We start from the raw sequence: 16270 nt of genomic DNA on the forward strand, positions 1-16270 counted from the left end.
AAAAATTAACTATGGCTACATTGGTATGTCATTTGAATGTGATTACATATATACGTATTTTTTTTAAAAAAATTAATTAGGTAACATATCTCATAATGCATATATTGTAATTTACTATTGGTGAGTGATGACGCTTCGGGTCGTCTATCCCTTGCGGCCTGGAACTGCTTTTTGAAGTCCTTGGACAGTTGTTCTCAAGAAGTGATGGAATGATGAGTGAATTTATTGAACCAGCTGCTCGCTGCTCCAACTAGTGAGGTAGGAAACAAAATACAACGTAAATTGTTTGTAACATTGCTAGCTCGCATTATAGTGTTGAAATTATTCAAATGCGAGACCGGATCGGTGGCCCCATCATATGACGAGATGTGGGGGGTTTTAAATCCTTGAGGAAAAGGAGTATCCATGATATCTAGATGATATGGTTCGAGCTCCTCGTCCGAGTCATATCCAGATTGTTTTCCTAACTCCCCTACTTGATACTTTCTGAACTTATCCTCCAACTCATATATTCGTAATTGGATGGGATCCTCTTGCTTTGGACCGAGTTGTTGGCGAAGATCAGATTTTTTCTGGTTCAAGTGCTCTCGCAGATCCGGTTGGTTATAGTTGTTGGGTTTTATGCCCTAAATAAAACTCATTTCAATATAATCAGATTTACTTATTAATATAGATCAGAAATAACATTTAATGTTGCATGGTTCACATGATTTATTTCATGATTATATATACATAATGTATAAATTCATCTGAAACCCTTTTCACATACTTGATCCTGTTTATTGTGCCGTCAACACATTGGAAAGTAAACATGACTATGTGAATAAAGTTTCCTAGATTTATCAGACATAGGGTTTTACTGATATGATAATCTACAACAAGAGTTTACTTGTATTTGGAGAAATACTATGTTCTTTCCAGAACATTGGTTAAAGTAAAGCTCAGGTTGGATGCATGGAGTATGCATCGGAAGGGACCGATATTGAACTTTGACTTAGATTTATTAAACTTACCGTAATATCTATTCAAGTTGATATCGCCTAGTTGATCCTAGATCAAATGTTCTTAATCCTGTTATGATTAGGCTCAATCTTGAAAGGCTATTCGTGTTCTTTGATTTGTTAGTTAAGCCTACTTTTAGGTCAGGGTGATACGTACATTTCGGGAACACGGTAGTGCAATTGAGTGGGAGCGCTATCATAAACATGGAATCTATAGCTTCTATCTGGCAAATAGTAAGCAAAGGATGATCTCCTTCGAGCTTGACCAAACGAACATAAATGGTGGAGTACTCATTTCACATAAGCTGAAATATCATTTATACGGGGTCAAGTGTTTTAAGGAATAAATACATTGTAGGGTGTAACGGTAATTTAATCCCTTTACAGTGTAGATCATTCATATAGAGGATCATTGATCACATTAGGATTATAACAATGGATAACTAATGATGTGTCTATATGGTGGAACATATAGAGCATTCTATATACTGAGAGTGCAATTCTAAGTTCTATGCGTGGATTCAACGAAGAATTAATAAGTTAGTGAATTTTAGTGCTAAATTCTTGATCTACTTATTGGAAGCTCGGTTATATAGACCCATGGTCCCCCCACTAGTTGAGATAATATTGCTTGTAAGACTCATGTAATTGGTTTTGATTAATCAATTATAATTCACAAGTTAGACTATGTCTATTTGTGAAATTTTCACTAAGTAAGGGCGAAATTGTAAAGAAAGAGTTTATAGGGGCATATTTGTTAATTATGATACTTTGTATGGTTCAATTAATAAATATGATAAATGACAATATTATTTAATAATTATTTATAGTTATTAAATAGTTAGAATTGGCATTTAAATGTTTGAATTAGGAAATTGGCATTTTTGAGAAAATCAGATACAAAAGGTGTTAAAATTGCAAAATTGCAAAGCCCAAGGCCCAAAATTGCAAAAATCAACTTATCACAAGCCATAGGTTTAGATAAACTCAAACCTATAATACTAGGAACAGGAAGTTTGTTAAGTCCATTGAATAGACATATAAACTAAAATTTCCTTTTATGTCCTTGTAATAGAAAACTTTAGGTCATTCCATGTGAATGGATTAAACCATAGTTCTATTGGCTTTCTTCTTAGTTTCTTATCTTGACAATCCATTACTTGTTTAAACTCACAATGGATTTTAATCACTAGTGTCTCCCAAGTCATAAGAAGGTGAGTTCCTAGAAACTCTCCCACTACGACAAGGTACCGTGAATTATGTCGAAGAAAACTAAATGGTATTAACCTCTTTGGTTGTGACAAAACAACAGAGGCAGTGGGATCATCATATGTTATATAAGATGATAGAACACTTTTGGAATCAAGAATTAAATATCTCCTTTATTTGCTACTTGTTTTTCAGACTTAGTCATTTTCTTAGAAAAGTAGTATTTGTTTGAACAAACACTTTCTTATCTATTGACAATGGGATGGTCCACCCCTAATCACTTAGAATAGCTAACAAACCATGGTTAACAGTTCTAGCTTTTCTTAAGATTTTGATTAGGTCATCCATGAATCTAGTAATGATTTACATTAAGTATACAACCATTACATCATTCTGAAACTGTATTACCATAGAAGGATTTAGGCAACGACTAGTAACTAATCATCAACATGCAACTCGAAATTTCTGGGGAGGTAAGTTTGGATATAATTCAAAAATCAATTTAATGATCTTTGAACTGCATATCTACTAACTATTTCTCCACCCCTATCAGTTTGCAAGATCTTTAACCACTTACCTTAATGGTTTTAACCATTGCTAGAAATTAATGAAATTTTTCAAACATTTCAAATTTCTTGCTAAAAGGTATAATCTAGAGTTATCGTTTGAAGAATACAACGAAAAACTCATATCCACCCCTGAATGTACATCCATCTGCGAATGAGATGAACTTACTTTCACTGGATATAGGCATATTAACTCTTTGCAGAGATTGATCTTGTCAAATCCACTATGAACAAGATACAAATGCCATAGATTAAAAAAAAAATATGTGGTAGTGTCTTTTGATGACTTAGATTTAGTTACATCAAAGAATTCTTAGAATAGTGCAAGTGGATCCTGGTCACAGAATACCTAACTCATATTCCATACAGTTTGAATCCATTAATAGAAGATGGATATTGAACACTTGGAAATTGTAACTGTATTGCTTCCTGGAATGAGTAATTCTATCTTGGACCAGCACTACTAATACAAACTCTAAGTCAGATTTGCCCATACAAGTAGGAGATTTCTAAGATTGAGGATTTATATCAATTGGGAATAGAATTTCAGGATTATAATCATATGCGTCATATAAAATGACATGAAATGATTTATAGACCATTCATCCAATGATATGTTTTTAAAGCTAATTCGAAATGAATAAGCTAAGAGGAATTAGGATAATTTCGTTTAAAATAAGAATCCAACGATGCTTCGATTAGCGAAAGTCAAAGTAATCTTATTTATACAATCTTCTTGTTTCATATCGGAAAAATACTAGTATAAGGTGTCATCAATTGATGAACAGCTAGATGTCGCATGTACAATATTTATCTTTCGAGATCTAACACTATTATGTATGTCTAATGGTGAAAATCCATTAGGGATTTATCTCATTAGAAAAACAAACATGTTAGACCAACAATGAAGATTCAAAATTAAACTACAACTTAATAACAAAAAATAACATGGTTCAATATAAATTCATACACAATTCAGAAATTATATGCATATAGCAAGTAGGAATGACAAGTGAAAATACTAAAACTTACAATCCTAAATAATTTCCAAGGTTTTTCAACAAACTGATACAGTGTCCCGTTTAGGCGAGAGTCAAAGCATCGTCCATTGAATAGAGTTGTCAGCTCATCTAAAATGATAACCATTCTAGCAACCTTTTATTCGATCAAGATTGGAATTCAACGTTGTCCCGTTTAGGCGAGAGTCAAGGCAATTCTATCTTATGAGCTTCCACCATTGTTTCATAATTTGCAAGTCAAGTATGGTCGCCACCATTAGGGTGATCTATACCATACAAAACACTTACAAACTACTTATCATGCGAGGTTAAACGGTGCGAAATTGCTAATGAACGTTCCTCCATTAGGGAGGATTACTCACTAAAACAAACGCGGTGTAAAACCCACAATGGAGATCGAATGTCTTAATAATAATCAAGCTCATTATTTAAAGTGAGTTGTATTTTCTTTGATTCTCTTTATTTAATTTATTTATTTTAAATATATATTTATTTAAAATTTCCAATTTAGAATGAAAAATTCTTAATATAAATTTTAATTTAATATTTATAAATTTTACTTAGATGGATATGAAAATAACATGAATTATTTTTATCTTAGTAATAATTTCCAATAAATATTTAGAAAAATATTCAATTTAAGTTGTTACAAAATTAATATAAATTAATTTACAACTCAAATTTAATTTTCTATAAATATATATTGCATTTCGAAAAATTAAAGTATTTAAGAATACAATTTTCGAAAATACATGTTAAAATAAAAAATTAATCGTGGAAAAATTATTCTAATTTAATATTGGCCCAAAATTAATTAATAAAATTAATTTACAACAAAAAATATAATTTTCCTATTTAATTAAATATATAAGAAAAATTTCAAATATTTAAGTGTGATGATGAAAATCAACTTAAATATTAATTTTCTATTTAATTAAATACACTAGAAAAATACTTCAAGCAAAAAATATCATCTATCTAGATTTTCCTTTGACTAATTAATTCAATTTCTAATAATATACTTTAATTCAATTTATTTTAAATTAATCAATAAATGAAAAAATCATTGATTTAAGTTGATCCAAGAATTAATTAAAATAAATAATTAATTTACAACTTAATCTATTTTTCAAGATAAAATTCGAAATTCTAGCATTTAAGAAATGCAATTTCGAAAATTGATTAATAAAATAAAGAAAAAAAAATATTTTGAAAATTATTTTAATTTAGTTGAAAAAATAAATTTCAACTAAAAATAATTTTCTATTTAATTAAATGTCATGAAAAAGAAATATTTAAGTATGATGATAAAAATCAACTTAGATATTTAATTTTCAAATTAATTAAATGTATTAAATTCAAGAAATAAATAATTAAGTGTAGAGAAGGCTTAATTATTAATTTCTAGTTTAATACTAGGAAAAAAAAATACTTAAAATAAATTGTACCAAAATTAATTAATCAATAATTAATTTCACAATTTATAATATTTTCCTATTTAATATTAGAAATATTAAGTAGTCTAGAAATAACTATCTAGAAAATATCTTATTTAACTAAGTATCTTTTCCACAAAATTTGAAAAAATATCTAATTTAAGTTGTATTAGAAAAAATCTAGAACTTAAATATTTTCAAATTTAAATTTAATTAAATATCAAAAATTAAGTTGTAACCACTTAATTTGAAAATATTCCATTTTAAGTTAATATTCGAAAAGATATTAACTTAAAAAATATCTAAAGAATCTTAATAACCAATGCCTAAAATTTCTCAACTTAATTTTGAAATTTGAAATTCAAAAGATATTCAGATTTAAGTTGGTTAGTTGTAGATAACTAAATATCAACTTAAATAGGAATATTTAATGAAAAATTTAAATTAAGCTCCAGAAAGAATCTAGATGGTTATAATTCTATATTTAATTAAATACAAGAAAATACATATAGTTTAGCTTAGAATAAAGAATTCTTTAAACTATAATTTTCTTAAATTAATTTCAAAATAAATGAAATTAATTATGTTGCTAATCAATTTTTAATTAGGTTAAACTAGTGTAATTAACCTAGTACAGTCATTCAAATCAGGCAAATGGGCCTTCACAATTGGGGTGGTTTATGTGAGGGGGTGCTGGGTTCAGTATGTCGTACCCACTTCTATGGCTCCCAACTCTCACACAAGGCCCAAAAGAGAGGAATTTAACCTTAATAAGAACAACTGTTATTAACTGAATAGGCCCAAAAACTAAATGGGCCTAAATAAATTCTATCAAGAACTATGATAATTTATTTTAGCAACAACAACCTATATGCATCTATAATAAAATTAAACACATAGGCTCACACAGGCACACTTTGGATGGGTCCTATCATGTTGCTAGGTCATACACAGATGAAAGAAGATTGTAAATTATACCTGTTACAAATTATTATCTTGACCAAGGGAGCCATCAGATCATTAGATCTGGCAAAAGGTAACCATAGCTATTTGCAATCAAGTAATAATAGGTTTTGAAAACTTACACACAAGTTAAAACACATACTCCTGCAACAAGGTTAGTTGGATAGTTGGATAGTTGATTTATTTAATTTTAAATTAAATATTTAATTTCGAAAATAATTAATTAAATAAAAAAAATTTTGAAAATTTAAAAAAAAAATTGAAAAAATTCGAAATTTTAAATAAAAATTTAAAATTAAACCTACAATTTTTGAAAAAATTAGGTTTCAACCAACCTAAATATCATTTCAAAAATTTGCTAACTACTTTTAAATTTTAAATGTTATTTTATAAATAAAAATTAAATAAAAAATTAGAAAAGATAAATAAATATCTTTTTCAAATTTTAAATGTAATTTAAATAAATAAAATAATAAAATTTAAAAAATTAGCAAAATATCTTATATCATTTAAAAATTACATGATTATAAATATCTTATTTTTAAATTTAAAATAAGATAAGATATAATCAAATTTTAAAATAAGATAGATTTTTTAAGCAAGAAGATTGATACTAATTCTATTCAAATTCAAATTACACTAATATCTTGAATTAAATTTAAAAAATATTAAATTAATTCAAAAATGATAATTAGAATTGAATTAGGAATAGTAATAGTATAAATACAAAACTATACCAAAAATCGGAAGTTAATTCCATGAAAAAGCATGAAAAATCGAAGAAAAACAAAAAAAAATGTGAACTGTACGGACAGATTTGCGATCGCAAGAAAATATCAGCACATCCCCGATTTTTTCAAATCTTCAAAAAATCATAACTAATTCAAATAAAATCCAAATTAAGTTCTGTAAAAGGCTAACCTGCTTAATTTTTTCCATAGTATCCAATAAAAATAATTCCAGAGATAAAATCGCAATTATTTTTCACGAAAATTTTACAAACATCAATCAATCATCAAATAACACTCAATACAACATGATACCATCCAAAGAACATACAAACAATCGTTTTAAAGTCCAAATTTCTTGCAAGTAAATCAATTACCATGGCTCTGATACCAGTTGTTGGAAATTATTTTACCAGGATCTTAGATCTACTCACAAGTATGTTTATTAACATCCTAAATAAGAACTTTCTAAAACGATGAAATAAACACATATAAAGTTTAGGAAACCTTACATTGGGTGCAGCGGAATAATATGACTCCTTCCGTTCAGATATCTAGCCCTTGATTCCTTTCTGTAGCAGAGCATTATCTATATCAGAACCTGGATCTCTTTCTCTGAATCTTTGATGCTGAAACTCCTTTGCTGATGATCTTTCTTCACGATCTTTCTCACTATGATTGAGGTATCACTTGATGTGTGTGGGCACTACTCTAATCACTAAGGATTTCGAAATTCAAAGGAAGAAGAAAGAAGAAGTGGTAGCTAAAGATAGGGAGAGAGAAGGCTCAGTTTTTCTGAATCAGAAGAAGTGTTTTTCCTGAAGCCTTCACTATCTATTTATAGCATTCCACTAGGGTTAGATTTGAATTATATGGCATTGAAATAATGAAAAAATCAACTTAAAATACCTACATAGGTGGCCGGCCATACACTTAGTGGATTGGGCCTTGCTTTTTGCACTTTTAACACCTTTTGTATCTGATTTTCTCAAAAATGCCAATTTCCTAATTCAACCATTTAAATGCCAATTCTAACTATTTAATAACTATAAATAATTATTAAATAATATTGTCATTTATCATATTTATTAATTGAACCATACAAAGTATCATAATTAACAAATATGCCCCTATAAACTCTTTCTTTACAATTTCGCCCTTACTTAGTGAAAAATTCACAAATAGACATAGTCTAATTTGAGAATTATAATTGATTAATCAAAACCAATTACATGAGTCTTACAAGCAATATTATCTCAACTAGTGGGGGGACCACGGGTCTATATAACCGAGCTTCCAATAAGTAGATCAAGAATTTAACACTAAAATTCACTAACTTATTAATTCTTCGTTGAATCCACGCATAGAACTTAGAATTGCACTCTCAGTATATAGAATGCTCTATATGTTCCACCATATAGACACATCATTAGTTATCCATTGTTATAATCCTAATTTGATCAATTATTCTCTATATGAATGATCTACACAGTAAAGGGATTAGATTACCGTAACACCCTACTATGTATTTTATCCTTAAAACACTTGACCCCGTATAAATGATATTTCAGCTTATGTGAAATGAGATCTCCACCATTTATTTTCGTTTGGTCAAGCTCGAAGGTGATCATCCTTTGCTTACTATTCGCCAGATAGAAGCTATAGATTCCATGTTTATGCTAGCGCTCCCACTCAATTGCACTACCGTGTTCCCAAAAAGTACGCATCACCCTGACTTAAAAGTAGGCTTAACTAACAATTCAAGGGACACGAATAGCCTTTCAAGATTGAGCCTAATCATAACAGGATTAAGATCATTTGATCTAGGATCAAATAGGCGATATTGACTTGAATAGATTTTACGGTAAGTTTAATTAAATCTAAGTCAAAGTTCAATATCGGTCCCTTCCGATGCATACTCCATGCATCCAACCTGAGCTTTACTTTAACCAATGTTCTGGAAAGAACATAGTATTTCTCCAAATACAAGTAAACTCTTGTTGTAGATTATCATATCAGTAAAACCCCGTGTACCGATAAATCTAGGAAACTTTATTCACATAGTCATGTTTACTTTCCAATGTGTTGACGGCACAATAAACAGGATCAAGTATGTGAAAAGGGTTTCAGATGAATCTATACATTATGTACATATAATCATGAAATAAATCATGTGAACCATGCAACATTAAATGTTATTTCTGATCTATATTAATAAGTAAATCTGATTATATTGAAATGAGTTTTATTTAGGGCATAAAACCCAACAGGGTCAACCTGGAACGAGTGGTCCGTTTAGATTGTGAGTTGGAAGGCCTCTTGGAGCCCATTGGCTCTTTTCTAGGTTGGTGAGGGGTTTCTTCATGTGGTGTGTCAACATTCTCTCCGTTGCCAGCCATGAAGAAAATTATTTTTTGTATGTAAGGAGGTTTTTTTTTCTGAGCTTTTTTCACGAAGGCTCTTATCACATTTGAGCCTAAATAGTGATAGATTTGCAAAGAAAATAAAAGCAATAAAAGAAATATATGAACACAAAGGTTTTTACTGTTGGGCTTGTGCCCTAAATAAAACTCTATTTCAATGTAATCTCTACCGTTTAATTATCAATAAAGAGACAGAAGTATTTTCATCACTTATTTAGTGTGTCATTTGGTTCATGTTGTCATTTATATGTTTATTTGATTTATAAATTCATCCAAACCCTTATCACATTAATATTCTTATTTATTGTGTCGTCATCACAGTGGAAAGTAATCAAGATTGTGTGATTAAATATATATTCCTAGATTTACCAGTACACAGGATTTTAACTGATATGATAATCTACAACATAGTTTACTTACACCTTGGATAAGTGCTATGTCCTTTCCAGGGCATTGGTTAAAGTAAAGCTTGGGTTGGATGCATGAAGTATGCATTGGAAGGGACCAATATTGAACTTGGATCAGATATGATAAATTTACCGTAATATCTATTCAATTCAATATCACCTAGTTGATCCTAGATCAAATGATCTTAATCCTGACATGGTTAGGTTCGATCTCAAGAGTATTATTCATGTTCTTTGATTTGTTAGTTAAGCCTACTTTTTGGTCAGGGTGATACGTACATTTTGGGAACATGGTAGTGCAATTGAATGGGAGCGCTAATCATAGATATGAAATCTATAGCTTTTATCAGGACATAGAAGTGAAATGATGATTTCCTTCGAGCTTGGCTAAACATAGATAAATGGTTGAGTACTCATTTCAAATTTCAGTGATTATATTAGTTCACTGAAATATCATTTATAGGTGGCTAAGTTTTTAAGGATAAAATACATTGAAGAGTGTAACGGTAAATTAATCCCTATACAATGTAAATCATCTATAGAGGATCATTGATTGTTGGGATTATAACAATGGATAACTAATAGTGTATCTATATCGTGAAACACATAGAGCGTTCGATATAACTGAGTGTGCAATTCCAAGTTCTATGGTGGATGCAACGAGGAATTAATAAGTCAGTGAATTTACTTCGTGAATTCTAGATCTGCTTATTGGAAGCTTAGATATATAGGCCCATGGTCCTCATACTAGTTGAGACAATACTTGTAATACCCAGAATTAAGAAATGGATTAGCAAAACCCTAACTAGATAATTATGTATAATGGAGGAATTATATTATTATATAGTTCAATATATGTGATTTATATGAATTTTAATATATTAAAGACCCCGTTGGTGAGCCAGGGGCATTTTAGTAATTATGACCCGAGAAGGGTAAAATGATGAAATTAATTTGATTACGTGCTTAATGGAACTATATTATTATATAGTATACCAGTGTTGTCTTTTCAAGTGTGTTCTGACAGGTTAGTGCGGTATAGTCACAACCGGGAATTTCAGGTCGAACCGGGTTCGGGCCCGAAATGTAAATTGGATTGATAATTTGGCATTTTATTTGATGAATGATAATCTGAAATTTATTTGAAATTAATTGAGTATTGAAATGACTTATTTACCCTTGTGAGGGTGTAGGTGTGAATAATAAGCCATGAGGGCATTTTGGTCATTTGACCCCTATTTACTATGTTTGATTAAAATTGATTTTTGATGAAATGAAATGCAAATTTCTGGTTTTACTTTCACTCTTGGCCGACCCCCTCTCTCTCCCAAACCCTCTTATTATTTCAAGTTGAATTTGAAGAAAAGCTTGGTTCTTAGCTTGTTTTGGAGCTTTGAAGTTGTGAATTCTTGAGCTTGGAGTTGAGGTAGATTCTTGCTAAGTTTATGTGAAATTTATGGTTGAATTTTTGCTGAAATTATTGTGGAAAAAGCATGCTTTAAGTTGTTTGATCTTGGTTTGCATGTTTAGGGAAATGGATGTTTAATCTTGATAATTTGTGTGTTAATCTCTTGATTTGTGTTTGATTGGGCTTAGAGTACAATTCAAGGATGTTTTACATGCTTAACCTAAATTTTTATCTATTGTTTTACTGCTGGAAATTGAATAAGTATGTGTTGGGTTAAAGTTCAAGTTCTTGAACTTGGAGTTTTGCTAGTTGAAGCATGATTTGTGATTATTGTGCAATCTGAAATTATGGGGTTTATTGTTGGATTTTGATACATAATTATGTGTTTTAGACCCTATAATATTTGCTAGCTGCTGTAAGTGGATTAATTGTGATTTTGGATGTGAAAAGCAAGCTTGAGTTCATGGAACTCAAGCTTGGTGCTTTAATGGCACTTTTTGATTTTTAGTGCAATTGTTGGGTTTAAGTTGTGGAATATGTTTATTATGACATATATTGATGCTCTGGAAAGTTTGGGAATGTTTGGGGATGATTTGAGTGAGTTTTGGGGGTTTAAAGATTGAGAAATTTCGTGTTCTCTGCCCAGACAACCGGAATTCCGGTTGGTACATCCGGAATTCCGGTTGGAGTTCATCGGGAAATGCTGAATTTTGTTTCGGCCATAACTTTTAACTCAGGACTCCGTTTGGGACGTTCTTTATACCGTTGGAAAGCTCTTTTTGAGCTCTATGTGATTATCTGTATTTGAAATGCCATGAATTTATTTTATGAATATGAAATCAGGGGTTAACCCTATTTGTGAAAATCCCGAATTGTGTGGCTAGGATTACCGGCACCTGGTCAGGAGCACCCGGGGATTCGGAATCTCTGCCTTTGCGGGACAACAGGTAAGACAGTAGTTGCACGTAGAGATATGCACGGTGGTGCTTATATTGAATATTATATTGGTGATAATTAGAAACCGAGATTAGGGTTATTACCCTAAAGTGAGCTGTAAAGCCCGCTTAGTTTAATTTGGAAATTAGCAGTTAATTATGATTAATTATGAAAATTATTTATAGCTATTTAAATAATTTATTATACTGTTATTTATGGAATTCAGAAATGCATTTTTATGTCATTCAGTAGTTTTCATATTTTGCATTTCCGGTGCCCGGTATTTTGGAACCCGGCGTTTGGCTCAGTAGAAATCACAACTTAGTATGTTAGTAGTTTGGGACGGTTTGTTAGACATTGGGAATGTCGGGAATGGCCGGGAATTTAGAATTTCCCAAAATACCCCTTTAGTGTTAATTATGTGGTTTTAGTGTGGAGGGGCAAAATGGTCTTTTTGCCCCAAAGAGATTTTGTCTTTTAGTGATTTTATTATTTGAAAATAAATGTTTATTTTATATGTTTGTTGGCTGAAATAAAATGATATAGGTGGCTTTATTTCATTCTTTTCTTTTTACAAAAAATACAAAGTTTAAAAAATAGAAAATTGGAAAAAATCTCTCAACCTCTCTCTCTCTCTCTCCTTTCGGCCCTCATTGAGCAGCAAGGAAGTGAAGTTTTCCTTGGTGTTTCAAGCTCATTTTGAATAGATTTTGTGATCTCTAGTTGCTAGTAAGTCTTCTTCATCCTTTCTTAATGTTCTTGAAGTTTTTAAGATGAAAATGGTAGGTTGCATGTTAGTTTTGTATGGCTGATTGTTGCTGTGTTTATTTGTTGATTTCAGAAGCTTAATTAGGTTTAAAATGAATGGATTATCTAGGTTTTAATGCATGCTTGCTATCTTGTTTAAAGTTATGATTTTTCTAAGCTAAATATATGATTTTTGAAAGAAATTGTATAATCTGTTGCTGTGATGTTGCTGGATGTTTTTAGTTGTTTTCAGAGGTTTAGATATGCTTGTTTAAGTAGATTCAAGCTAGTTTGAATGCATGTTAGGTGGTTTTGCTCAAGTTTGAGTTTAGAACTCAAAGCTTGAGCTCCAATGGCATTTTTCGTATCTGTGGTTTCTGGGTTGTTTTAATGCCTTGGAAATGTTCTAGGGGAGGTATAGAACAGGTCTGGAAGGTTTGAATCAATTTGGGGTTGATTTGTACAAGTTATGAAATTTTGGGTTTGCTGCCTGCGAGGAACCGGGATTCCGGTTGTGCATCCAGAATTCCGGATGAGGGTTCTGAATTTTCCAGAACCGGAATTCCGGTTGGGCAACCTGGCTCACCTAGGTGGGGAAAATTCAGGAACCATAGTTTTCCTCGTTTTTATGTTTTAGGGGGTATTGCCATGCTTTTTATCGATAGGGAAACTTTTAGTTCCTAGTTTAAGTCCCCGGGAAGTGATTTAGCGTGTCACTTATAGTGTTGTGATTTTTATGGTTTAGGAGCCTGTAATCCGCCGCTCAGCTAAAGTTCCAGTCAGGTTGACCGGCACACCTGAATTCGGAATCCAGGTAAGATTAGTATAACAGTATGCATATGTAGATTACATGTTTAGCGTGCATGTAGGAAGCCTATTAGATTACATTAGTTATGTATGTTGGCTTCAAACCATCCAACCCTGTCACGTCGTCACAGGCTGGAGTATGACCAGCAGCCGGAGTATGACCGGTTCGACCGATCAGGCTGACACTTGGTTGGTGGTTCCGTACTGTTGACGTATCTCGTCGGTACAGGCTGGAGTATGACCAACAGCCGGAGTATGACCGGTTCGACCGATCAGGAGGATATAGTAACACGTCGGTACAGGCTGGAGTATGACCAGCAGCCGGAGTATGACCGGTTCGACCGATCAGGTTGTTACGTGTCAATAGTACCGTCCCTATGAACATTCAGAACTCAGTACCATGTTGGACATGGCAGTAGTGGCTCAGTACCGTGTTGGACACGACAGTAGCGGGACTCAGTATCGTGTTGGACACGGCAGTTAGGGTTATGATCACGGGTATGGGCGTCTGATCATAACCGGGATTATGTATGAGTATTATTATGCTTTTCTTACTGAGTCTGTCGACTCACAGTTCTACGTTTATGTGTAGGTAAAGGCAAGGCTAAAGCTGATGGACCGTGAGCGAGCTTGTGAAGATTGTACATGTCGGGGCGGTTAGGCCTGGAGAGTACGATCCTCGGGACAGCGAGGCTGATTTTGTAACTGGTCGCTAGGCGACATTTATTTTGTGTATCAGTTAAACAGTTAAATCTTTTTGTAAATGATTTTATAATCGGGATCCCGAGTCTTTTGTAATAATATTTTATAAGTTTAATTAAAAAGCAAAATTTTTAATTAATCACGTTTTCCATAAACCTCGTTGATTAGCAACGAGCTGCACAGCATGTTTAAAAATCACGTAATACGCCTATGTTAGTTAGGGTGTTACATGAGCGGTTTAATGGCCTAGGGTTATTACCCTAGTAATTATTAATGTGTAAATGCTATGCCATGCTAAATATATTGTAATAAAGAATTATGCGCACAAGGCATAATTAAGTTAGACTCGGTAAATTAGTACCTTGAGTTTGATAGTAATGCGGTCTAGGGTTATTACCCCAGAAGTTATGTGAAGGTAAGAAAGTCATGATGTACAATAATATTGTTAATCAAGTGAAAGCATGAATTAGGGTTATAAATCTCTATAAGTGTTATTTTGAGCATGCAATGATATGTTATATGAGAGACTATTTTGTATGTAATTTAGGGTTATTACCCTAAGATTCTATATGTTTTGTTATCTATTGAATACATACATATATTTCAAGAGTTATGTGCATAAGACATAACTTGGTTAGACCTAGTATATTACTAGGATAAACCACTGAAAGAACGTAATGTATGAATTACGTAAATATATATGAATAGGGTTATGTGAGCAAGGCATAACCAGGTTAGACTCGGTAATTATAATCGAGATAAACCTTACTAAGGCCTTATTGTAACTAGACGTGTGAGCGTAACACGTAGGTGTATGCTACATAGACATATATAGACGTGTGGGAGCAACACGTAGGTCTATGCTACATAGACATATATAGACGTGTGAGCGTAACACGCAGGTCTATAGCAAATAGAAAAATAGTGCAGTGGCACCAATAATTATATGATAAATATATATGTTGAGACTAAGGGTTATGCGCTTAAGGCATAACCAGGTTGGACTCAGTAACAAGAACCGAGATGAACTGATCTAAGGCCTTATTGTAAATAGACGTGTGAGAGCAACACGTGGGTCTACGCCACGTAGACATAAATAGACGTGTGAGCGCAACACGTAGGTCTACGCCACGTAGACATAAATAGGCATGTGAGCGTAACATGCAGATCTGTGTCACACAGACAAATTTGAATAGCATTGTTGTTTATATTGTATGATGAGCATATTATTGATATGATTTATATTGTCTTCTTGGGCTTGGCTCACGGGTGCTCTACTGTGCAGGAAAGGGTAAGTCAGTGGCTGATCAACCATGAGTTTGAGGAGCAAGATGAAGAATGTACATGTTCAAGCCATATCAGACCAAGCGGGTTAAGGGTCTATCAGTGATGAACTTTTGAATTCTATTTTGCCGTTTAGGTCGGCTAGAAATAAATGACTTGTAATAGCGTTTGTAAATATTTTTGGGATCCCAACTATTTTAAAAGTTTTAAATATATTACAAGTTTATTTTCTTTCTGTTTAATATAAAAGTTTAAATTCTGCGCTATTTTGATTAGTAATCCCGTTTAGTGGATTAGGGTTTCATAAGTATTTTGGGTAGCGTGCCTAATTATTTAGGGCGTTACAATTTGGTATCAGAGCGCCAAGGTTTTTTAAACTTCCTGTAGACCGGCCGAACATGTACATTCGTCGTCAGAGATAAGCTCGACTCATGGTGTAGTAAGTATTGAGAGTAAATACTTGACTGTATGTGTGATCATCTGTTTACTGCTTTCCATTTTAGGCAGTATGCAAGCATCTAGAGTATGTATGTGTTATGTGATGCCATGCTATAAATGCTAATTGTTTATGTAAATATGTATGAGGTAAATAGATGAGTTAGGGTTTAAGGCATTAAGTGCGTAAGTGTGGTAT

The 16270-nt window shown here is 32.1% G+C and overlaps 1 long non-coding RNA gene across 1 annotated transcript; it reads left to right on the top strand.

Annotated features, from left to right (window-relative positions):
* The first annotated feature begins 12042 nt into the window (after positions 1-12042).
* Positions 12043-15902, top strand: LOC133036495 (uncharacterized). The gene is made up of 2 exons (XR_009687122.1): positions 12043-12107; positions 15638-15902. It is a non-coding gene; the product is annotated as an uncharacterized LOC133036495 (long non-coding RNA).
* The last annotated feature ends 368 nt before the right edge of the window (positions 15903-16270 follow it).

The sequence above is a fragment of the Cannabis sativa genome, chromosome 4, assembly GCF_029168945.1.
Source record: "Cannabis sativa cultivar Pink pepper isolate KNU-18-1 chromosome 4, ASM2916894v1, whole genome shotgun sequence".
Taxonomy (NCBI): domain Eukaryota; kingdom Viridiplantae; phylum Streptophyta; class Magnoliopsida; order Rosales; family Cannabaceae; genus Cannabis; species Cannabis sativa.